At 39.5% G+C, this 27,146-nt stretch overlaps 1 protein-coding gene across 1 annotated transcript in view; it reads left to right on the plus strand.

The window, feature by feature from the left end:
* The window catches only part of LOC124284156 (glutamate receptor ionotropic, NMDA 2B-like), a 116,781-nt gene that overhangs the window by 9,154 nt on the left and 80,481 nt on the right, over positions 1-27,146 (plus strand). The window contains exon 2 of the mRNA XM_046720220.1: positions 3,291-3,597. The gene's annotated coding sequence lies outside the window, so the exon portion shown is untranslated. The remainder of the gene's footprint in view (positions 1-3,290; positions 3,598-27,146) is intronic.

Below are 27,146 nucleotides of genomic sequence, written 5' to 3' on the forward strand. Positions count from 1 at the left end.
AACAAATGCTAGTACAACAATTATATATTACTAGTAGGCCACAGATGAGAATCTGAATAAATACACTAACAAACAAATCCTTGTACAATAATAAATTATAAATATATTACTGATTAGCCACAGATGGGAATCTGAAAACAAACAAACAACACCTGGTACAACAATGGTATATTACTTATAGGCCACAGATGATAATCTGAACAAACAAACAAACAAATAAAAGCGACAGAACCCTTTCCACATTCATCAGAAGTCTCTGGTAAAAGCAGAGTCCATTGTACAATTGTGACTATAGAATGAGTATATATTTGTTTCAGCAGTGTTACAACTGTTCGATGTTGTTTGTAAACAAATCAAGTCTGGACCAGACAAACCAGTGATCGTCACCATGAAATACGATGAAAGAGCATGTGCTTATGAATCACTATCAAATAGTGATGATACCAGGTGTTCGCGAAAAGGTGAGCGTATCCTGCCCCACCGGTGACAACCGTCATAAACATATGCCAATTCTAGTCTATTTTTCACCTGAAATGATTCGGGAACGTAAGGTACAAGTCAAAATAGGGAATTGCGTCGGACGTCATCCTGGTACAACAATAACATATTACTAATAGGCCACAGATTACAATCTGAACAAACAAACAAAAAAATCCTGGTACAGCAATGATAGGCCACTTGTGGCTTCTTAGAACGCTGGGGCGGTTGGGTAGCCTAGTGGTTAAAGCGTTCGCTCTTCATGCAGAAGACCCGCGTTCGATTCCCCACATGGGTACAATGTATGAAGCCCATTTCCGGTGTCCACCGAAGTGATATTGTTGGAATATTGCTACAAGTGGCGTAAAACTAAACTCACTCACTCTTAGAACTTTCGGATTCTCTGGCATCCAATATCCTGGGTTACTGTTGACCAGGATGGTGATGTAGCAAGCGTAAGTCAGTTACGATGAAGGCAGATCGCTAATGACAGACTTTGCAAGTGTTGTGTTCCGGTTTTAGTCAGGGCCAGCATTGACGCAGCACAGAATGACAGGAGAAAATTTATCATTGGATTAAGTTCGGAGCAAAAAAGAACAAAGTTGGCAAGAGATTCCTCTCTTGAGATTTAATCTTCAATTTCGTGTTTCAAAACGTATTTTTTTCGGAAACTATTCTCCCAAACATTTTCGGATTGTGTTTTATAATCCTATGTCTAAAAGTATTATCGACGTATCGAGTCATAAAACATTAGCCGTAGCGCCACTTTGATAAACACAAGATGTAGGTTAATAAATTGAGCTTTCTTATTCCTTAAGCGTTGTGACAAGAGATAACACCAGTGTACTCCATCAAATCGGATACTTTGCATCAGTTCCATGTATGGCTGCATAAACTCTTTGGCACTGAAATACCGTATTATCCCTTATGTAAACATTCGGTGAATGAATGAACGTCTCTGGATACGCTGAGGGACAAATGTTTTGCATGGACCAGAGGAACATACATGTAGGCCAATCATAGCGTGGAACGGTGCCCTGTGCATCAGAGGAAATATGCATGTAGAACTTGCAATGTCAGACGTCAATGGTTTCTTCATCAGGCTGTGGCACTGGGCATTCCATGTGAAATAGCCATGGTTTCGAATTCCGTGTACCGCGTATTCGCGTGTCCTGGCTGAAGAGTTTTTCGTTAGTTCCCAGCTTGATACGTGTCTGGTGTTTCAACCCATTAAGGTTACAGGGCTGTAGGTGCGAACAGCTTGCGACCAAATGTTTATTATCTCTGTTTGAGTACTTGCTGGTCGCTCATCATGTTTGTATCTATTTATATGCGCGAATATCCATTGGTGTATCGTGGTATTTACTGTTGGTCTCTGGGGCGGTGGGATAGCCTAATGGTTAAAGCGTCTGCTTGTCACGTTGAAAACCAGGGTTCGATTCCCGCATGGGTACAATGTGTGAAGCCCATATCTGGAGTTCACTGACGTGATATTGCTGGAATATTGCTAAAAGCGGCGTAAAACCGTACTCGCTCACTCACTGTTGGTCTGTATGCCACCACAGTTCACATGTATGGACTCTTTTTATATTTGTAGTTACAGGCTTACCTTAAATGTCCATCCATACATCTGTCTATCTGACATTTGTCTGTCTGTCCGTCCAACCTGATAATTACCTCCCACCACCCCCTCCATATGCATGCATGCATGTATGTATGTATGTATGTATGTATGTATGTATGTATGTATGTATGTATGTATGTATGTATGTATGTATGTATGTATGTATGTATGTATGTATGGATGGATGGATGGATGGATGGATACATGCATGCATGCATGCATGTACTTATGTATGTACGTGTGTATGTATGTATGTATGCGTGTATGTATGATATATTGGCCATAACCCCGCGTCCACATACCCATATACATGTATGTGGTTTCGCAAATATATAATATTCAATGAGCAAAGATACTAATAAAACATACTCTTATATCAGGCATTCTTCCACAAACACTCCATATATATACACACATATCCTGTACACAAGTTTTTTTCTGTCTCTCGTATCTAACTGTTAATCTTGTCAGTATTTATAGTGTATTATATCAGTGTACTATATGATATTTACCGTTTATCTACCCATCTCCCATCATGTTTATTCATGTATATATTCATGTTTATTCATCTATATTCATGTATATTCATGAACAAATTTCATTTCCATTAATATGTATGTCTGCGTTGAAACATATCGTTCATGTACCTGGTAATCACTTCCTGCAATCACTTCAAACTCTCTTGATAACAGCTAATCTGCCATACCTACCTGACGATCTTCCATCGTTCGTATTCATTATTCATTCTATACATCAATATACGTGTGTTTAATAAATTAAATTGATATAATCAGCTTCCCTATCTTCAGCCGACCTATATGTATTTAGTGTGCTTTCATTTCAACCACTTACATCGCTAAATGACACAATTTAAATCAAATCCATTCGTGTTCATAATTCATCTATACATCACTATACGTGTGTTTAATAAATTAAATTGATATAATCAGCTTTCCTATCTTCAACCGACCTACATGTATTTAGTGTGCTTTCATTTCAACCACTTACATCACTAAATGACACAATTTAAATCAAATCCATATCACCTGAACCTACAAAGCCCCCAGGCATACGTATTATATATATATCTAGGAGCCCGATGTTTACGTCCCCAACACATGACGTCGTTGAGTCAAGGATTGTGCAAATGTCTGTCTGGGTGATTGCAGCGTTACTTTATCATCTGCAGGTAGACGCGAAGAGGCCGAGCCCTGCACAAGCTCCACGGATCTGTGGCCACGTATTCCTATGACTGAGGTAGCGGGGAAGCTGTGGCGAGGCTCATATGTGGTAATACGGGAGGAGGTTTTGTAGTAGCAATGTATCCACGTGCTAGATTTGCCACTTTTCCCTGCCAACACGTCGGGCAGTCCCCGTCGCTCAGATGAGCAGAACCGTGTAGGATATAGAAGGACCTTTAAAGGAGCGCCTGGATTTATTGTCTGAGGAAAACGTTCTGTGTGATCGTCGATACCATCACCAGCACCGAGTCAAGGGTAAGTGATCGTCCGTTTACTTCATTTAGGGAGGTTGAACGTATCGATATTCATATTGTTATCGGAGGAGATTTGCACTGTTTCAGCTGCAGTGATCCATCTTTCATTTTGGTGAAGATGATAACGACTTAAGGCATCGCTTCAGGATTATGTTCGCCGTGCGTTTTCGATATTGATTATAAAAATTATGGAAACGAGATAAGTACTGAAGGATCAGGAATCATGTTTCAATTTCAAGGAAGGGGTAAAATATTGTATTAAATTATGCTTCTGTGGAATGTAATTCTGTTTGAAGTATGTTCATAACACAACTGTCTAATCTTGAACCAAATGATAGTTTGTTAAGTATACAAGTATGTTGTTACGCAGTTCCAGATTCATAGGGAGGCGTTGGTAGCTTAGTGGGTGAAGCGTTCGCTCGTCACAGGCCCGGGTTTGATTCCCCACATGGGTACAATGTGTGAAGCCCATTTCTGGTGTTCCACGCCGTGATATTACTGGTATTTGCTAAAATTTAAACTCGCTCGCTCACTTCAAATTCATGGGAATGTCAGAAGAACATAGTTCCATATCATGTTTGAAAAATAATTATTATATATGTTATAGAATAAAAAGACAAATCGCACGTATATTGGTTACATCATTATTTCGAATGTGGCGAAATAATGTGATATTAATTCGTATTATAATAAGCATTTTAATATTAGCATACTGCCTTTTACGTCCTCTTGTGGACAGTGGTTTGGCCGTATATCTTTTTCGGTAGTATAAGAACCGTGAGAGTCTTCAGCCATATTTCTTTTGCGCTAACATAAGAAGAAGCTGTTGTGTTAGTATACACCTTTTAACTCCTTCGTGTGGTTACCTGTTTGAGCCTTGCGACGCTTTCAGTGTCATCTTAAGAACAGTCATTACAGAGGCCCAGATAAGCTGCGTATCCGGGTAAAATACGCATAGAAAATTTACAATTACGCTTTGAAAAATAATTGTTGCGTACCAGTTACACATTTAAAAGGTTAGATACGCCAAAAGTTTAAAACAAATGCGTACGGAATATATTTATAAAAATCGCTTGCGTAATGAAAAAGACATCGATTGCTATCACGTTTTATTGTTAGTATAAGACAAGTGTTGTACTGTCAGTATAGGATGAGTGATTTTTTATGAAATCATTTCCGTTATATTTAAGTAGGTTTTGATTAGGTATGACATAAGGCAGAACATACCTGCTTAGAAAACTTATTCAATGACATAATACTTAGGTGAGTAAAATGACTGAAATACGCACATATTTGAAAGCAGTGGGTAACGGAAAATGAAATACCCACTCAACATTCATAATACTCACTCCAACAAAATACAGTGGGTACAGTACCCCCATGAGCTAATTCTTATCTGGAGCTCTGTCAGCCATATTACTTTGCGGTACTTCTTGTAACGAGTGTGGTATTTTGAGGCAAAACTGTGACAACAGCTTTCTACCTTCAACTTCCCCTCATGGGCGAGTGTTTCAGCGAAATTACTTTGCAGTATTCTGAGAAGAAACTGAGATTATTATCATTGTTCTTCTCCTTGGTGAATGTGTTAGCCATATTACTTTTGCAATATGACAAGAAACCATGGTGTCAGTATACTCCCTTTAACTTCCTCTTGTAGGTAAGTGTTTTAGATGTATGACGTTATTAATTCGGTATTAGATAAAACTGTGACAAGACCATACTCGCTGTAACGTCCACGTGAGAGCGAGTGCCTTAGCTGTATTGCTTGTGCGGTATTACGAGAAGAAACTTTGGCATTTGCATCTTCATCCCATTAACTTCCTCTTTGGGCAGATACTTTAGCGCAATTGCCATCGCACGCACGCACGCACGCACGCACGCACGCACGCACGCACGCACGCACGCACACAAGATACACCTTAATGAATTCCAAGGGTTGATTACTCATAACATCACCCGTGAAGATACGTGTTAGAATTGATCTTCAGCAACCCATGCTTGTCGTAAGAGACGACTAACGGAATCGGGTGGTCAGGCTCGCTGACTTGGTTGACACATGTCATCGGTTCCCAATTGCGCAGATCGATGCCCATGCTGTTGATCACTGGATTTGCTGGTCCAGACTCGATTAATTACAGACGGCCGCCATATAGCTGGAACATTGCTGAGTGCGGCGTAAAACTAAATTCACTCACTCACTCATCACATGAATCACTGGACAGAATCGTGTTTCATGCCGTCATCACAGTCGGAATATACCTGAGTGTAGCTTTAAAGGACAAACACAACAAACTTTTCTTCTTCTTTCTCTCTTACTTGGAACAATTTAGAAAGTCTCATAACACTGCTGAATTAAATTTCAGCGCATTTGTTGTGACCATTGGATGTGGTATGCACTCCCGTCGGGTTCAAATAGCGTCAACCGTCATTTAACTGATATCATTTCGTTTCAACGCAAAACATTTACAGAATGCCTGCGACATTCTATCGAATAACTGATTACTTTTGAATAGCGTCGTTTTAAGTCCAGTGAAAAGAAAGCTACATTTTCAGAATCGGGAAATTAAAGTGGGATTTGGCAACGAAATGTAATACTCAGAGGAATAGCCGTAAGAAATGGGTGAAAATCGCTCGGAAAATTGTTGCAATTGACAATTCAGCTGAGAAGTCGCTTCACATGCTACGTAAGTTTGGCAAATATTTACACTCATGTGATGTTGTTTAGCGAGAAAATTACATTATAGTTTAGGACAAAGCTCTTTGAAGGATAACCTTATCTGACGATAAAATCAATTTAAGGCACTTTCATTTGAAGTTAATATGTGAACAGTGAATGTCCTGTGTGTGATCTAAACTACAGGTTTTATTTCATCATTTGCTTTTGAATTTCGATCTCTTAGATCGCAGAACTGTTCGTGATCCCGATATCATAATTACCTCCCTTGGGAAATGAACCGGTTCTCTCATGCTGGAAGGGCTGATGTCAAAGGTCAAGCTGCAGGGTTTTGGTTGGCTGATGCTGCCTCTATGTTTTCTCCATGGAACTTCAATGATAGATAGATAGTTTTCGGCCTGTCTGTTTTGTAAGGGATGGTCAATTAAGGGACCAAGCCCGCAAGTGAGGCTTTCTAAGCTTTGCTGGCTAAATGCGATCATATGTGAAGACAATCGACTTACATGCTCTGGAAGTGGTTAATTGATGTTGACTTGGATCATCTACCGACCAATATGGAACCAGAATGAAAATGGGAGTAAAAGTGAAAAGATCACATTGTAATGCAGCTGTTACGCGATTGAAGTGTTTTGTGTTTTCGGAACAACTGAAAAGATTTGTCATGAATGAAACTTACATAATATAGGTCGAGTACATAATTAGGTACTATCCTCGTTTCCTGCTTATTGGCTTCCATCACAAACACACGCAAAACAAGTCAAGCGTTCATCAAAACAAACATGGCGACAGAATGGTCGAAGTCGGTGTTGATCATTGCTTTGAACGTCAGTTTTGTCAAATTTCGCAACGTTCTCTATGTGTCTGCTTCTTCCTATGACATTAAATGCTTGAACTCTTCACAATCAACGCTTGCACAATATGGTTTAATACTCCGACATCTTCGAAGGTTATTACCCTGAAGTTGTGGAATATTGAACCTCTCACCCTATTGGCCCGAAGACCCAACCCCCTTTTCTAATAACCAGGCAGGATTCTTCACGGCCACGTTTGGTTGAAATGTATGGATTGTTATTATTACTGGATATCATTCTGGATTATTATTACTGTAAGTGTTTTGTGTCAAAGGGTTTTTTGCAGTACGATGAAGTGAAGCGAAGATTTTAAATTACTCTCACTTCGTCAGGCAACATATTCTTACTTTGCAATGTGTGTTCAATATCTTTGCGAAAGGTAGGGCAAGGCATAATTACCCATTTGTGTCATCTCTGATTTGTTATACTATTTCCACGTCTATTTTACAATTTCAGCCTCAATTGTTGTTTATTATCTGTCGTCAGCGATAATTTTATTACGAATGAGCGGAACACGATAACACTGACTGCAAAGAAACAAGTCATTTTCGCCCCTCTCTGTAGCATGTGGGGAGGAATCAACGTAAAGGTAAATTCATTTGCCCTGTCTAGAACGGCCGAAGTGTGGTTGGTGACATCATCTTCGCCTGACTTTTCCAGTTGCTGATTTCTATTGCACTGGCTTTAACGAGACGTTAAAAACTTTATAAAACAACTGCATTGTGATAGTGCATGAACCTCAAAAGCCATGTAGCGATCACCAAAATACCAGTGTGCCAAAAACCAAGGCCCAAATCATTGTAGGATTTTAACCAGATTTTCTGTTACAGGTTCTTGTGTTTTGATATCGTCATTCTTTATAATTATACAGTACTGCCCTCACAACACCAGTGCCGTGAGCAAAATGAAATATATTGTGACGTATAAATCACGTGATACTTTCGGTATTCCAGCTTTAGGCATCACTCGATAGCTTCCTTTAATACTGCTAGCCAAATCTCATGCATCATTAATCCTAGTTGCAACAACGTTGATCCGATCCATAAAATTCAAGATAATTTCGAATATGTTCACATCAGTTGATATTAAGTTGTAAAATATAATTATATACATGAATACCCTCACTCATAGCGAACTCGTATATTCACGAGGTACTTATATCGATATCGGAATAAGAATTCCAGTCAACGCTGTGATGGAACTCACTCGGAGAAACAGATACAGCAACAGCTACAAGGTGCACCCAGGCCTCAGCGTGTTTAGCCGTCGTTTGTTTGGACGCCTGCGTCTCTCTCTCGACATTCTCTTCCATCATATTTCCCACAATGAAAGCTCAGGCGAATAACAGGTCGCCATGACGTATGTCTGATATTTTATACGTAGGACTTGACTAGTATTTGCTAAATAACATGAGCTTTCCCTTCGAGTATTCGTTTTATAACGAAAAGCTTTGCTACATTTTGGTGAACAAGGGCGTCAGTATTTTCTATAAATATTTATTGTGTCGTCATCGGGCAAACCACCTTTCGGGATTCATTTTGTAGTTGACCTTTAACACTTCGACACGCGATCACGTTCGTTCATTGACTCCAGCATTGATGAATGAGCGAGCACTGTTATCGACCGAGGTGCATGTACCACAAAATTCTATATTTCCATAAGGAATATTATCGATTTACCCTTTAGAAACCTGAATTAAGAAAGAGTAAACTATTGCAACATTTTGACATGATTATTTACACATTTCAGCTATTGCTTCGTGCATTTTAAAGGCTTGTATCAACTTTCACATGTCTGTTTGGCTTCACGTGATCATATGAGCGAAATATTCTCAAGCACGACGTTAATCCCAATTTCACCTCACCTCACCTGTTTGGCTTCTAGTTAGCTGTTGCAGTTTATCTACCGTATTTTATTATAATGTTCGATGTTTGATGGTCGGTTAAATGACAGTTGATGCTATTTGAACCCGACGGAGTGCATATCACGCTCGCATATCAAATTATATTTTGAAAAAAATCAACATAAAAATAAAGTCTGATGTTTTGGCGAAAACATTTTTTTATGTGTTTTTAAGAATATTTTCTGAATAGTGTTTTGAAACAGCTGTGAGCTGTAGAAAATGTATATGTACCATAATTGGCTGTAATAAGAAAATAACGCTCGTTGTTTGGTTAATACACGGTGACATACGAGACGACACACAAAGATGATTCTGAGCAGTTTTACAGAGATTTCTCTTAACTACGCAAACAGTTTTGACCTTGCATTTATTTTCACCTTTCAATTCAATAATGAGTATACCCTTACACAATTCTGACAAATATGTGTCATGCAAGCGTCACGCACATGTCATATGTATTTGTTAGAGATATAATAGAACGTGAGTCACCGACTCGCTTTGCACCCAATGGCCATGTGCACTTTTTACATTTAATTGAAACCGATTCTGTCTCAATAACGTAAACAATTATATGCAGTTACGAAATAAAAGCATGTTCCTACAAATACTTATGCTATGGACTGTGGTGGTAGGTCCACCGGTTTGGGTTCGAATCCTTGATAAGCACGAAAGTTTGTAGTTGACCTTTAACACTTCGACACGCGATCACGTTCGTTCATTGACTCCAGCATTGATGAATGAGCGAGCACTGTTATCGATCCAGGTGCATGTACCACAAAATGCTTTATTTCCATGAGGAGTATCGATTTACCCTTTAGAAACCTGAAGGAAGAAAGGGTAAACTATTGCAACACTTTGACGTTATCGTTCCTTCATGCAGCCCCAAGACTATGGAATTCATTGCCAGTCCTCATCAAAGACTCTGATTCTCTGACAGCTTTCAAATCACGACTTAAGACTTACCTTTTCTCCTCTGTCTATACCTGACTCTCTCCCTCTTCCCCCTGCGCTTTGAGCATGCACTAGTGTGTGGATTATAGCGCATAACAAATGTCCATTATTATTATTATTATTATTTACACATTTCATTATTGCTTGGCGCTTTTTAAAGGTTTATATCAACATCCATGTGTCTGTTTGGCTTCCAGTTAACTGTTGCAGTTTATCTACCGTATTTTATTAACTATTTTCTATGTTCGATGGTCGGTTAAATGACAGTTGACGCTAATTGAACCCGAAGGAAATGCATATCACATTCACATTATCAAATTATATTATGAAAAAAGAATCAACATAAAATTAAAGTTTGATATATGTGGTAAACATATTTTGAGTGTTTTTAAGAATATTTTTTAAAAGTGTTGTGAAACAGCTGTGATCTGTAAATATGTGTACATGGACATGTACCAGAGTAGGCTCGTTGTTTGGTCCGTACACGGTGACATACGAGACGACACACGAAGATGATTCTATTTCTATGCAGTTTTACAGAGATTTCCCATAATTGTTTATTTTTACCTTTCAATTCTATAATCGGTGTATTTTCACAGAATTATGACAAATATATGTCATGCGTGCGTCACGCAGTGTTATGTGTATTTCATAGAGATAGTGAGTCACTCACTCCCTTTTATACTCAACGGCTTAGTGAACTTGTTACGTGTATTTGAAACCGATTCTGTCTCATTAACGTAACCGATTGTACGAAATAAGAACATGTCCCTCAAATACTCATGCTATGGGCCGTGATGGTATGTTCATCGGTTTTGGGTTCGAATCCTAGACACGCACGTAATTTGGTCCTTCATCATCGGCTCTAAATCATTCTTGAAGGTTTTACCTTAGTGATGGACGACCTGCATTATTTCAAGCTTTCCTACTCATCAAGCTGCCACACTTAATACAACTGATGTACCATTCATAATGGGGTTAAACCATTACCCCTTGTTGTTCTCCTAATCAGCAGTCAGGCCAGATGTGAAGTTTGTTTAGGGATGATAATAATTTGCAAAATAAGTCCTGTGGTTTAAATGCACATATTTGTCCAACGGCTGACATATCGTGGGTTGATACTCCACAGATAGCAGCTCTTAAGCGGCCTCCTCGGTGTGTAACCACACCAGATGTCTTCTGTTGTGTTTTGTATAACGTCGCCCTCAGCAATATTCCAGCTATATGGCGGCGGTCTGTAAATAATCGCGTCTGGATCAGACATGATCTTCGGCATGAGCATCGATCTTCGCAATTGGGATACGATGACTTGTGTCTACCAAGTCAGCGAGCCTGACCATCCGATCCCGTTACTCTTTTAGGACAAGCATTGGTTGCGGATAAAAAAAGTTCTAGCCCGGATCTTCACGGGTCCATCTTCATATGGACAAGTGGGGTCGGGGGTCGGGGGAAGGGTTATCCATGTAACTGTGCATGGTATCTCAGTTGGATAGCAATATAACACCAGCATTTATATGACAGTCGCTATATACGTGTAATTATCTTGAGCCTTCCCGGATCTACATTTGAAGATTAGTAGTGATTATAGCTATCAATACACGTCTTTTGGGATGTTCATTTTGTTTTTTGCACTCTATACTATAGTGTTCTATACTTGTGTGTAATGTTAAGAGGTCAGTAGATAATAACTAAGAGTTCAATATGGCCGAGGACCTGTGACCCTGTTGACAATGGGTGGCCCCGTGGTGTAAGGCACTGGAATGTGTTCTATAGTTTTGTCCTCTCGCCATGACAGAAAACTTTGCGAGTTCAAACCAGTTTGTCCACCGAAAGCTCTAAGACTTACACCACATAGGGTTTCTCTTCAACTTCAGCTGACAAAAATAACATAACTGAAATATGTTTTTTCAAACTGTGTAAAAAAGGTCTCTCTGCGACCTGCTTATATCTGATACGGTCATATTCTTGAAATAAATTAGGATATGACCTTCCTTTTGGATTTCTGAAAAAGAGGATTGTTAAACTTCCGTGTGCTACCGATATGGAATGACACCCTTATCCCTTTCACGCCATGTCATCACGTATGTTCATGTCATCACGTGATGAGTCAAAGCAATTTCCACAGCTATTTCCCCTTTCAAGCCAAATTGAATATGTTTCGTCGGAAACTCCTGCATCTTATATCCACATATGAATTAGAAGATAAAGCTACTCTGTTTTCAATTTTGCGGTCCTTTATCGTTGATTTAAAACCACTAAATTAAACATTTAGCGGTCTTGCGTGAAAATATGATTCAACTAATTCTACAACAGCTTTGATATTTTGTTCATATTTTGTTGTACAACCATGTTTCAAAACTTAGTTCTGCATTGCGAAATTATTTTTTACTTGATGTCAATTGTTTATTGTGAAACACCTGGAACAAGTGTTCGTGTCTACTTACATACTACTAGTATAACATCAATACTGTTGCATGTGTTGCAAAAGTAATGCCACTGGGCTATTGTTTATTGCAAACGTGCTATCACCAATTTATTGCCTTCTATGATTTTGTGCCGAGATTGAAGTAATGCAAAATGTAAGTTACATTGTTATTGCTGTGGCTGTAATAAATGACAAGTAACTTGAAAGGGGAAAACCATTAATTCTGAGGACAGATGTAACTAGTACATGGTGAACTATATACAAGGCACGAAGTTGAGCACCATCTGTTTTTTGTTGAATTATATGAAAAACATCATAGCCCGAAACAAGAACCTTTCATGTTTTAATACAAATTCAGAAGATGAATTAGCTTAGAAGCTGTGTATGATCTTGATGTTAGGTTTTAAACTTTTGCACTTTGTTATTCAAAATATAATTTTGGAATTTAAAAGGTATTGTCTTTTAGAGACATGTGCTGATCGTCATCATCTGACACCTTGTAGCATGTAGGTGTATATGGAATGCATTCTGGTAGATTCAAACCACATTTTTCAAACTCGTGAAAATAGTATGACAACATGACCCAGCGTTCAATTTCAGACAACATTATTGCAATGTTGTATTTCATCTGGCCTTACTACAGCATTTATGTTTTGTCACTTTGCTTAAAAGTTAATTTCCACTATGATTTTTCATCGTCTGTCAGTACATGGAAATATATGGCAAGCGCTGTGTATTTTTTATCTTTGATCGACATAGACTTTGTAGATTGCAATGGTGGTAACAGCAGGTAACAAAGCACGTATGCAGGTGTGCCCATAGATTCATAGATACATGGGGAAATAACGGGATCCATGGGCAATAAAGTCTGCGGAGCATGACGAGTGGATGAAAACATGTGTATCTTGTCAATAACATGAGAACGAATTGTATTGAAGCCATTTATTATGTACTGACCGACAGACTTGTTCTTTTGATGTCAGATTTTGATGTCAGATGTGTACTTGTTCAGTATGCCAATTTCCTTTTTGTATATTTTTCAGACTGTTTTGTCGGAGCTTTATACTTCCTCCGCCCTCCCCTCCTCCTTCCTCTCTTCTTTTCACTTTCCCCCTCCACCTTCTCCACCTCAGTCCTCTTCTATTTCCTCATCAATCACGTCCTCCTTTCTCTCCTCCTTCCACTTCCCTCTCTCCTTCCTCTCCTCCTTCTTCTTCCCCTCTTCTCCTTCTCCACCCCCTTCCTCTACCCTCTCCCCCATCTCAACATCCTTCCTCCTCCCTCTCCTAATCCTTCTCCAATTCCTTCTTCTTCCTCCACTCCATCTCCGACTTCTTTCTCTTCCCTCTCCTAATCCTTCTCCACCTCCTGCCTCTTCTATATCCCGATCCTTCTCCACCTCCTTCCTCTTCTATATCCTCCTGCTTCGCCACCTTGTTCCTCTTCCTCCACTCCACCTTCTTCCTCTTCTATACACTCATCCTTCGCCACCCCCTTCCTCTTCCTCCACTCAATCTCCGCCTTCTTTCACCTCCCTTTCCTAATCCTTCTCCTCCTCCTTCCTCTTCTATGTCCTAATCCTTCTCCACATCCTTCATCTCCTCCATCGCCTTCCTCCTCCCTTTCCCAATCCTTCATCACCTCCTTCCTCCTCCCAATCCTTATCCGTCCACTTTCCTCTCCTCCTTCCCATCCTCCTTAGACTTCATTCTCCTCCTCCTTCACCACCTCCTTCCCCTTCCCTCTTCTCCTTCGCAGCCTCCTATTCCTCCTTTTCCTTTTCTAGGTGTATCAACAACATTGTCTGATTGACTTTGATGTCACTCGTGGAGAATTCATCGTGGGTCTGTATGTCATCGTACTCCGACGAGGATGTTGCTCATGCTAACAAGTAGTTTGTTTCATCCGGATTCGATTACATGTTTTATCGTCCGCCGTGATATGCGGAAATACTGTGGACTGAACATTTCCACCAACACCTGGTACCGGAATTATTTAATAATGCTTCATACATACATGCATACGGTATACCTGGAATCGTACAATCGACACTGCTTTTAAAGAGATCTATTATATATGGAAAGTGTTTTGCCATAAACATTTTTTCAACCACAAACAAATCATCACGATTCCGATGACCTTTTATCATGTTGTATATTTTGCAATGAAACCACATTTTAAAATATGTTTATGACAACATCAATTAGGATGCGTGTTATGACGACAAAAGTTTATGACGTGTGACGTGGTGATGATAATAATCTATATGGATAGAGCCGAGCCGAGCGGTGGGGTAGCCTAATGTTAAAGCGTTCGCTCGTCCTGCCGAAGACCTAGGTTTGATTCCCCACATGGGTACAATGTGTGAACCGCAGTTCTGGTGTCCCCCGCCGTGACATCGCTGGAATATTGCTAAAAGCGGCGTAAAACCATACTCATTCACTCACCAAATCACAGAGAAAAGAGATAGGTCTTCATATCGGTGGAATGATTCAAGTCTAGGCGCAGACTTTGATTGAAAGGAAGATTGTTCGAAAGCACAAAACAGCACACAGAAAGGAGCGTCCACCAAATTTGGTTCTGGCTGGTTTCATGCAGAGTGGATCTTTAGCTTGTTATCTGAGGCTTCTCGATGGCGCATGCTTATTCAGGAAAGCCGACAAATAGTATGGTGCTGTTCTGGGTTTCAGACATTTATAGATAACTTGATCCTAAGGCCACGGGCAACAGGAAGCCATATGCCTGTTACGATGTAAAGACGTTTTGAACATTTTCATAAAGTGCATCATGACGTCATCATGAGTCTCTATGATGTTGCAACGCAATAAGGACGTAATATTACGCAATGTTTTATACTGGGTTTATACAACAATAGTGATGACAACAGTATTTGACAAGTTTGGATGATAATATCACAGTGATTTATAATTGTCGCGTTGATAACAAGTGAAGACATCAATGAAGCTAAAATTGTTTACGCTATTTAGTGCTAATATTGTAATCAATCATATTAAATAATAACAGAAACGGGGAAGCTTCTGTAACCTGTGCCAGAATCAGGGCATCACAATCACATCTCGGCAGGCACTTAAAGTCTTGATTTCAATAAATCGCGGACGATTCCCACGCATGTTTTCTCTGAAAGGTTCCTTTAACATAGCTTGTCCAGACACAGATATCGCATAGAAACACGATTAGCTCACAAAACGCTTACGAACACTGTCATTTACCGTTTTAAATGGCGTCACCATATCCGTCAAGCGAATGATTATATATATCTTCGCCAGAAAGAAAGACATTCACCATGGCAACGATAAAACATTGATTCCAACAAGAAAATCACTTAGTTCGAATTTCAAATGGCAATTTCAACGTTTTCCTGTGGGAATTGCAGTGCGATGAAATTGATAACGGCTAAAACTGAAACTCGTGTATCTCTGCCGTGTGATCAGACGTTCCCATATGAATCCTTTATCTAACTGACATCTGTGAACCTTTCCTGTACATTCTATTGCCTTATAATGTACAGTTGCCAGGACATAGATAGATGCGCTGCATCCGCATTTGAGCATTACAGTTTCCGCAATCTGTACTGGGTTCATCTTGTTATTGAAAATGCATATATGTATGGCGAAGATGGTGGCTGTTTCAACTGCATGGGGTTCTCATACATTGCGAATATTTGTGATCGCCAAATGTTAAAGTCGTGTCTTGCTGATTGAAAATTGATCTTCCAACTGTCTTATGAAGATAGATATAGCCGTCTCTAGGCAGCGACATTAATGGACTGGAGTTACGCGGGGATAAATATATGTGACTCTTGTTACAGTTGGTGGTATACAAGGAACAGCTAGTATACATATACATATGTGTTGTGAAATATATCGTTATACAGTAAACTACCATGTTTTCCTGGTCTTTGGCAGTTGCTGTATATTTTACTCGAAATGTGTACAACGAACTGCTGTTAATACGAACTACAATTATTGGTGCTTTGAGTTCGTTATATCCGTAGTATAATGTATGGCGATTATATTCACACCGTTAAAATTGATTATTAAATTGGCAGAGGTGTACAGCTGTGTTTCATTAATTACAGGAAAATTTATTCATCGGTTATAATATACATATGTTATAAATATCTTGTTTTGATTTAATTAGCTTGATATATTGTCCAATTGCCGCCTTGTAGTGAGTGAGTGAGTGAATGAGTGAGTTTAGTTTTACGCCGCTTGGGCAGTTATGATGCGATTAATATATTATCGTTTTCAGTTTCGTGTTGCGTAATTAACATAACAAAGACATGTTCATGATGTAGCCTATTTGAACATAGTCATGGCGACCGACGTATACAATTTGATCAAACAGAAAAGAGCGGGTACGTGCAGCGAGTCATTAGCGATCGGACGTGCATTTGAAAGCAAGCGCACAGAGAGTGCTAAGCGGGAACGCATCAACATTGCAAGCTTTTAGAAAAGCGAGTATGTCGCGACTCAGAAATCAGCAACGTGGCCACAGCGTGATTTATTTGTACAACGTCTTCGTGTGACGTCACACGCGGCGCCCCAGGCATTGAGCGACCAGCACGAGCGCACGCGCGCACACACACACATATGCGGGTGGAGGGGGGAATGGGGATAGATGAATGAAGCGCATGACACATGTGGGACCTTTTTAAGAGGGATTTTGTTTACCAAGCAGGAAACGGGTACCCGATAGGAAGAGACTTCCAGAGCCAACCTGATCCATTGTACACACATGATAAAAAGATTATGATTTTGATTGTTCAGCACACCCATGGTGACAATACCAAGTTGCGTTCGTCTAAACAGTTTAGAACTGGTCTGCAGCAACCCATATGCTTGTCATTACATGCGATCTGGTGGTCAGGTTTGTCATTGTAACCCATTTGCGTAGGTGGATGCTCATCATGTTGGTCACTGGATTGTCTGGTCCAGACTCGATTACTTACAGACCGATGCAATATAGCTGGAATACTGCTGAGTTCGGTGTTAGACAGCAAACCAAAGAACAAACCAACCAGTTTTTAATTGCACGTTCGTTATCAAGTCTCAAATTTGTATATTGTATACGTCCCGAGAATACCATGCCATGTTACAGTTGGCTGACCGTTATAATAAAAACATATTTCCAAGTACGAGTTACCTATCAATCTTGTTTCATTGACAGACAGTGCTAGATATGTTAGCTAATGTATCGTTCCAGACAGAAGTGATTGAGAAGGATTCAGATAGTTCAGACATGGTGTATTTCATTGCCCTGGTTATTCAGCAATGAAGGTCATATTTGGCGTCAGTTTGCAGTGAATGGGCATGCATTACTTAGTACTATATAGATGTATGAAGATGCGCTTTTATTCTGCGATGTGAAGAATCGATCCATATCACCCAGTTGTCAAATATGTTTTCCCAAATGACGTTATAATGACATTGTTGACACGGCTTGTGCCTAGTAAGTATGATGGTTCCACTACTGCGGCCACACTGTCTAGGGTATCTATCACAGTAGAATAGAAATATATTATTCTTGAAAGTCGACGATCATTTTAGTCGTTTGTTTTTCAGGTATGGATGAATATCAAATAACGTTCACAGACTGAAACATGATTGTTGTTTTCATTGCATTATGGGTAGAAAAACACGACTATGATTAAATCGATAGCGTTATGATATAAGCCACATTGTGGGATTCAGCAACGTTTGAGTGAACGCGCAGTATTAGATATACATAACTCTCGGTTCTCGGCATTGCTCGCCGCGAATACAGGTAGATTGATGTGATTCTCTGAGAATCTCTGAGAGAATCAACAGGAAGATTCCAAGGCATTATTCATAGTCAATGAACACACTACAGTGTATTCTGAAAAGACATTTCCCCGACTGGTTCCGATCTACTGCAAAAAATTAATCGCCCGCACGAACGCGACAGTGAGGCGAACAGTTCGCGACCCGATCGCGTTGAGTCTGTTGTAAGGTTCACAGCGTCTATAGGTCAGTTTGATTAATTTGATAAGGTTTCATGCATGAATACGAAAGAGGTAGCCACATGTGTCAGTTTTCCCAATAGATTAACCAAATTGTATGTAAACATGATTAATGCCAATCAACACATTCCCAAAGACAACCGAATTTGAATGTAATTTTACAAACGCTGCGAGGCCGTTAGTAATTCCTGCAAACTGTCCTTTCACCATTACACTCGGAGCGTCTTATGTGCCACAATTTGCTTGCCAGGCATGCGTTAACTTGGGTTTGAATCATTATGCCTTTTCGCCCTGATAATGTTTCTTTCTTTGTTAGTATCGCTGGGTTTCGCCACCATGTGGCAAATGCTCAAATCACTCCTCACTCGTCTTCAGTGATGTGTTGTAATAATGTTTAAAGCAGCCCCCCACTTACTGTCACTGAATGACCTCAACCGCAACTGCAGATCTTCCGTCCAGTGACAATATTCAAATTTTTAAAGAAGTTCAAAAATATATATCAAACTCCAAAAGGTTCAGTAATTAGATATAATGTTTATGATCTAAATAATTCATGTATTAATTGTATAGTATATATTATCCTTTTGTATATATCATTCTATCCCTGTACATATAGTTTGTTTCACTTTTGCATGTAAGCACTGTAAATAGGAGAGGGTGTCACTAAGTTGGCATAACTTGTACCCAATCCATTCTCTTGAGTAAATATGTTTAAATCAAAATCAATGATCTCAACCGAATCCTGAAGTTATGTTACATGCCCTATGTGCATGCAAGGATCCGTAAAGATCCGGGTTATAATTGGTCTTCAGCAACCCATGCTTGTTGTAAGAGGCGACTAACGGGATCGGGTGGCCAGACTGGCTGACTTGGTTGACACTTGGTTTGTCGTATCCCAACTGCGTAGATCGATGCTCATGATGTTGATCATTGGATTGTCTGGTCCAAACTCTATTATGTATAGACCATCTCCATACAGCTGGAATATTGCTGACTGCGACGTTAAACAAACAAACAAACAAACATTGTGCATGGACGAAAACTTTATTGTGTGGATAAACATGAATATCTAATTTGATGACGCACTCCCTGACCGTATCTTGCCTTCAGCATCGTTAACGATATCAAATAAAATTAGTTACCCTGTTACATATTTAGCCTCGAATTAGGTTTCCTATAACGCTTCACACGGTTTTAGTTTTTAAAATATAATTTGATCTGAACTATAACAGATCGCACAATTCACAACTGCTGAAGAGTAATACTTTGTGATCTCCTCTATGAAACAAATTTGCTTTTTTCTTCACATATTTACATTTCATAAAAAGGTCATATGGATTGAGAATATTTTCTATCCCAGTCTCCAATGAACCAATTAATTTTTACACAACGCTCCCAAGCATCTGATTACCAATATTAGGTCAGATGCATTACTTGTATTGATTGGTGCCATACGTTATCGTGTTAGTTCGGGTGAACGATTGATTTGGTTTCTCCTTTTGACGGCGGATAGCATACGCCTACTGTTTTGTGAACACCTGGTGTCATCGCTATTAGAAAATGAGTGAGTGAGTGAGTGAGTATAGTTTATAGCAACATTCCAGCAATGTCACGGCGGGGGACATCAGATATGGGCTTCACATATTGTACCCATGTAGGGATCGAACGTCGGCGTAACGAGCAAACGCCTTAACCACTAGGCTACCCCACCGCCCCTATTCGAAACTGACTCATGAATACATGGTATACACACAATCGTATTACGTATGTCTACTTCCAGCCGATATATCAAATAATTATAGACGGGATTCTGTCGCTTGTATATGTATGAGCTTGTGACTCTCTGAAAACATTACACCATTCATTAGAGCAGGGAAAACACACCCTATAGACAAGAAGTGTGCCTGGCAGGAATCAACAGTTCCGTGTGAGCTAATCATCCCCTTGAGCCAGAAGGAAGAATATCTATCAGTGGGCGATGCAAAAGGTCGCATCCCTATGTATGGCTTTGCTTCTCTCCTACATTCTCTGTGTGGAGATCCAACGTATTCCCTGAGGAAATTTCCCCATGCACAAGGCTTAAATCCTTGATGTAGGGACCAGGAAGAACAATCACTGCCTTCAAGGGACACTAGAGATAACATTGGAAGGACGCATTGTTCTCTAGACAATTTAGTTCCACGAATGGAATGGCTAGCTTTGCAATGCCACTATTATCATTTGCACATGACCTGTATTCAGCGAGTGTTCTTGCGTGAAAACAGACACTTGCACAGTTTTGTGTAACTGGTTATCATGTAATTAGATTGATGTGCATTGGACCCAGAATAATTAAATTGGCATACGTAATTCACAAAAATACGTTTCTGTAGGTAAAGGATTGTTTGAATAATTTTGTATTCTCTCTATATATGTCATGTTTTATAAAAGGTATTGACCTGACGAAACTAATCCATACAAATGATATTTGATCGTACTAACAGATAGTGATACACGTGGTGTTATGGTGTGGTAAACTATGCAAAACTGTGTAAAATTCAATATCGTGATCTGTAATTATATGTGTATTTTCACGATTCTGGGATCCTGCTTATGTTTGTTGGTACAATTCAGTCATATCGAGAGTCACTTCGGCAACTGTTCGGCCATACTGTAAACTATATATATATATATATAAAATCCGCGTCCGTATCAGCCTTAAACCAACTTTATGTGTATGAAGTATATATTGATAGTATTGTGATAATAGTATGGTTTAAAGCTGGTGCGAACGCGGAATTTTTGTGTGTTTAATAACATATAAAAATCCTCAACATCATAGATCTATATTCTAACCTGGACAGAGGGAGGAGGGGTGGTTGTAGTAGTAGTAGTAGCAGCAGCAGCAGCAGCAGCAGTAGCAGTAGTAGTAGTAGTAGTAGTAGTAGTAGTAGTAGAGGTAGTAATAGTAGTACTAGTAGAATAGTAAAAGATGAAGTAGTAGTTGTAGTTTAAGTAGTAGTAGTAGCAGCAGTAGTAGTAGTAGTAGTAGCAGTGATTGTAGTAACCGTATTAGGAGTGTAGAAGAAGTACTAGTATAAGTAGTCGTAGAAGTTATTGTAGTGGTAGTAGTAGTAGTAGGAGAAGAAGGAGTATAAGTAGTAGGCGTAATATCAGTAGAGTAGTTGCAGACGTAGTGGACATTGTAGTTGTAGTAGTAACAGCAGCAGAAGCTTTAGTAGCAGTAGGAGTACTACGAGTAGATATGGTAGTAGTAGTAGTAGTAGTAGCAGCAGCAGCAGCAGTAGTAGTAGTAGTAGTAGTAGTAGCAGCAGCAGTAGTAGTAGTAGTAGTAGTAGTAGTAGTAGTAGCAGTAGCAGTAGTAGTAGTAGTAGTAGTAGTAGTAGTAGTAGTAGTAGTAGTAGCAGCAGTAGCAGTAGTAGTAGTAGTAGTAGCAGCAGTAGCAGTAGTAGTAGAAGCAGCAGCAGCACCAGTAGTAGTAGTAGTAGTAGTAGTAGCAGCAGCAGCAGCAGTAGTAGTAGTAGCAGCAGCAGCAGTAGTAGTAGTAGTAGTAGTAGTAGCAGCAGTAGTAGTAGTAGTAGTAGTAGTAGCAGCAGCAGCAGTAGTAGTAGCAGCAGCAGTAGTAGTAGTAGTAGTAGTAGTAGTAGTAGTAGTAGTAGTAGTAGTAGCAGCAGTAGCTTTAGTAGCAGTATGAGTACTAATAGTAGATATGGTAGTAGTAGTAGAAGCAGCAGCAGCAGTAGTAGTAAGCAATATTCCAGCTATTTGGCGGCGGTCTGTAAATAATCAAGTAGCAGCAGTAGTAGTAGCAGTAGTAGTAGTAGAAGTAGTAGAAGCGGCAGCAGCAGTAGTAGTAGTGAGCAATATTCCAGCTATTTGGCGGCGGTCTGTAAATAATCGAGAAGAAGCAGCAGCAGCAGCAGTAGTAGTAGTAGTAGCAGTAGTAGTAGTAGTAGTAGTAGTAGTAGTAGTAGTAGTAGTAGTAGTAGTAGTAGTAGTAGTAGAGAGTGAGTGAATTTAGTTTTACGCCGCACTCAGCAATATTCCAGCTATAAGGCGGCAGTCTGTAAATAATCAAGTCTGGACCAGACAATCCAGTGATTAACAGCATGAGCATCGATCTGCGCAATTGGGATCCGGTGACATGTGTCAACCAAGTCAGTGAGCCTGACCACCCGGTCCCGTTAGTCGCCTCTTACGACAAGCATGGGTTACTGAAGTTTCATTCTAACCCGGACCTTCACGGGTCAGTAGTAGTAGTAGTAGTAGTAGTAGTAGTAGTAGTAGTAGTAGTAGTAGTAGTCTATCATGGGGAATCGTCCGTGAAACAGTCCTAGCAACTTTGATTCAGCCATTCTCATTCTTCAAATACAGTGTATAAGGGTCAAAGTCCTTTCCATAAGAAACATCTGTTTAAAGCAGAATCCATCAGACGAATTCGATTACATCATAGGCATGTGCTACTACTCAGTTTTGCTTCTTTATGGGACTGCCGTTTCACTTTGACCCTATATTTGAGAGATTTGACTATGCTATACCCAAAGAAGAAATACGCCTCGAGCTGTGAGCACATAGATGTATGCCGTGATAACGTTAGCTAAAAGTCTGAACTTTTTGGTCGTTGTTTGATATTTTGTTCATCGGGTTGATGGAATGAGGCTAACAATGTCATTAAACTCCATTTCTTACTTTTTTGTGTGTGAAATTAGAAACATGCTTATTTTACAAAAACACTTTAAAGTTATGAACAATATTTGAGCGAACATTGACTTGCAATTAAACATAAGCCACGTGTCTTTATTTGATTCCCAGAGGTTGGTATATAAACAGTTTTAATTCATCAGTTAACAGTGTTTTATATTATACCGATATTTGATCTGAATGAAACATACTGGTGATTATATGCACGTTAATCCAGCACTGCAGTTTACACCACGTTAAACATCATGTAGATGTCCCCGACTGCGATGCTGAGAGTTAAATGCTTGACATCCCTGACGTTGCAGTCAATACTGCACTCTCGTTTAGAACACAATAGACCAAGACTTTATATCGACCTTCTCTGAACATTCAAAGACTGGAGAAAAACGGGATCGCCTGAAACACCCCCGTAACCATCAAACGTAACAAAACGCCAATTAAGCTCTTACAAATATTTTTTGTCATCTGTGTTTCACACACTGTGAGGCATCGCCATGTGTGGGCACCTTCATAAACTGAGTATCTGTCAGCTGGATTTATCCTGGCTGTTTTGGCGTGGTAAAGTCTGGATCTCCATATAGTCCCAACGGAACGTAAACCCTGTTAAAGATTACTCACTTCTTGAAAAATACTCGAGACAGTAAAAATGAAACACTTTATCTACGATATTTTTGCAAAAGTCTGACAATTCTTCTGGATTCTAGTCCAAAAGTTTTGATATAATGTATCTGAGATCTGTTGTTGCCATCACGACGTTAAAGAACGTACATGTACTATCATGCTCTGTCATTGTATCGAAGTGTGACAATCACTGGATGGTCTGGTTCAGACTCTATTTGTTTACAAACAAAATCGTTCTGCTGTAATGCTGCTGGAACAAATATATGCTCATAATATAGTCACAATTGTACAATCTTATTCTTATGAAATGGAAATGGTTTTGTCGCTTCTATTTTGATGAGGCATGGTTTACACTTTTACGTTTAACACTTTGCAAGCACATACGTACATCACTGATTATCAGCGATTCATTCAAATAATTTTCCTTTCCGTTTTGACCTATACGCACTATGGAATCTGTGTCGGATAAATGAGATTGGTTAATCTCTGACGTTGACGTTGACGTCGAGCCGACGTTATATGTATAATCAGCGTTAATTTCAAGCCACTGGTTGCTGACGGTGCTTATTGAACATGAGAACTACCAGAACCGTAAATGTAGTCAGTGTTGGTCCTCTTATACAGCAAACAAGCTAATTTTACACCGTAGTGAATTCATTGACCTCTAATTATATCGCTTTAGAGTTGTGTTTAAGTACAACATGGCGTACGATTTATGCTAACGTTTAAGTGTGTCTTTATGTACGTGTGTTTAGAGTCTTTGTCATAAATGTATTTACCAGTATTTACAATACACACTTCCATAAGATAAAAGAATATCATAGTCTACCTGAATATATTATCTGCACCAATACTGATATGGTTCTTGATAGTTTTATAAGATTGCTTGGTTGTTTTGTTCTTTAAGAACGCAGTCTTCTTTAACAACGCACTCTGCAATAGTCCAGCTATATGGCGGCGGTCTGTACATAATAGATCAGACAATCCAGAGATCAACAACATAAGTATCGTCCTACTCAAATGGGGTTCGATGATATGTGTCAACCAAGTCAGCGAGCCTGATCACCCGGTCCCGTTAGTCCCCTCCTACGGCAAGCATGAGTTGCTGCAGACCAATTCTAAAAACCCGGATCATAACGGGTGTAATTTTATAAGACATACATGATTATAATAGTCAATCGATAGGGGGGTTTCTTGCACCAGCAGCCGGAACTCGAGTTCCAGTGCGAACAATCAGCAGAGTTTTACCACTTTCCTGAAGCATACAAGCACGGATGTGGTACTAACGATCCTGGAAACAAAGTCAGGGTCAATGCGGGATGAGAACCAGCGTGCAAAGGCTTCATGCAATCCTAACAGACGGGGGTTGTGATGACTGCTAAACCGTTCCACCTTCGAGGGATGAGGTTTCAGAGAGTTCTGATTTTCAACTGTATCAAATTCAAATGAAATCCAACTCCCACTGTCATATTTACATCATGCTCTGTAACAATCCAAAACGGTGCTTGACCTTTAAGTCGAGTAAGGAAATTGTTGACCAATATTATCAGAGTGCAGCTTCTGGGGCGTTCAATGTTGCATTGTTTTGATGCCAAAATGCCACGCGCATGCTCAAATGGCTGTTTATTACTGTAATCAACGTATTGCCCAAGCCACAAAACGTATCGCTTTGCTATACATGGAACGTATCAAGAATTAATTACTAATTTCCCGCGAGACTAATTGATGTCAGAACCACATGATTACATTCAATTACAGTATTAAACTCGGCTAATGGCCGTGAATCTGCAGTATATGAGTCAGAGAGCAACAGATTAGTAGTTTCTGTAAATCCAGTCATGGGATAATGAACAGGGTCCCGATCTACAAAGCGTTCGTAACGTTACGAACTGTCGTAACTCTACAGTTCATAATAGACTTACGAATGTCGTAGCGCTACGACGTTTTGTGGATCGGGACCCTGAAGGGTTGCATACTTATCTATATGTAATAAATGCATTAAGATCTTAATTAGTCTTACATGATGTAAAACAGATGGTGTCATTCCTAATGTCCAGTTATCCAACTAGTAACATGGATAAATAATATTGTACCCATTAATGCCGAGCGCCACGGACCAACAAGCACCATATTTTAACGTCCATCAGCCGGGGATCGAACCCGAGTCCGAGTCAAACAAGGAAACAAAAGAAAACATGAAAAGTCAATGTATTAAGATCTTAATTAGTCTTACATGATGTAAAACAAATGGTGTCATTCCTAATGTCCAGTTATCTACTTAGTGACATGCATGAATAACATCGATTCACGGGTTTCCACTGTCTCAGGAACACGGTGTAAGCAACAAAAGGAAACACGAAGTGTCAATTAAAAAGTAAACATTATTCCAACATAAAGTAAAATCCTGTCATCTCCAATTTCCAGTTATCCGGTTTTATGACTTTCATTACGAAGGAATCTGTTTTCACAAATTGGAAGATAAGCAATGCTGATTATTTTGTGGTGTTGACCCTTTGAAATGTGTCAGAACACACTCTCTACGTGGAACACTCTTTACATGGAACTAAGTACACGAAAGAAACAGAACTTATAATGGTGTTTCATGCTTTTGTCACTCCTAAATGGCATCAGGAACACGTTTTCAATGAATGGTTTAAGGTATCGGTCACTTACATTATTATATTTTTAATTCTTCCCAAAGTAGTTCATGCTGATTCTCAAGACGGATGACAGCAGAGCACGCGTCGTTTCAATATAAAAAGGAATCTAAAATAATATATATTGCCCAATACATTTTGGTGTTACTTTATGCCCTCCTTGTGTAAACAGATATATTTACTAGCGAACATGTAATGGATTATACGCTGTAGGTTTTCTATTTTGTCGTAAAAACATCAAAGTTATCGTCGGTTAGGGCACGTTTTTAGTTGTTGTTTTTTAAATGAAATATTTGCACGTTAGGTCGGTCATACATAACAGCTGGGTTTTACGATTGATTTGTGTGGGAAGAAATGAAATTAAGTTAAAAAGGTAACCGTTTCAGAGCCTACGCCGACATGGCACTTACAAGTTGAAAGATAGATTGCTTCAACTGCTCAAAGGTCGGAGTTGGATATCAGCATGAGCGTTCAAGAATTTGATGTTTTTGTTGGATAAACTGAATGGAGATAAACACTGGAGCTATTACCTCTGCCAAGTTGTGGGTCAAATCGCCGCAAATCGCGTTCTGTATAAAAACCTAAGGTGAAGTGAAATGGGGTTTAACATTGAACTTAAGAATATTTCGCTCATATGACGACGTGCATGCGTGTGTTATATGTATGTGTGGCTGCTTGTACTAGCCCAGACTTAAGCTGGTTTTATAGTGCCAGCTCACTGAGATACCATGCCGCAGTTAAGCATGAATACCCCACTCAGACA

This window comes from Haliotis rubra, unplaced genomic scaffold, assembly GCF_003918875.1.
Source record: "Haliotis rubra isolate DU_JTF1 unplaced genomic scaffold, ASM391887v1 Scf33, whole genome shotgun sequence".
Classification (NCBI taxonomy): Eukaryota; Metazoa; Mollusca; class Gastropoda; order Lepetellida; family Haliotidae; genus Haliotis; species Haliotis rubra.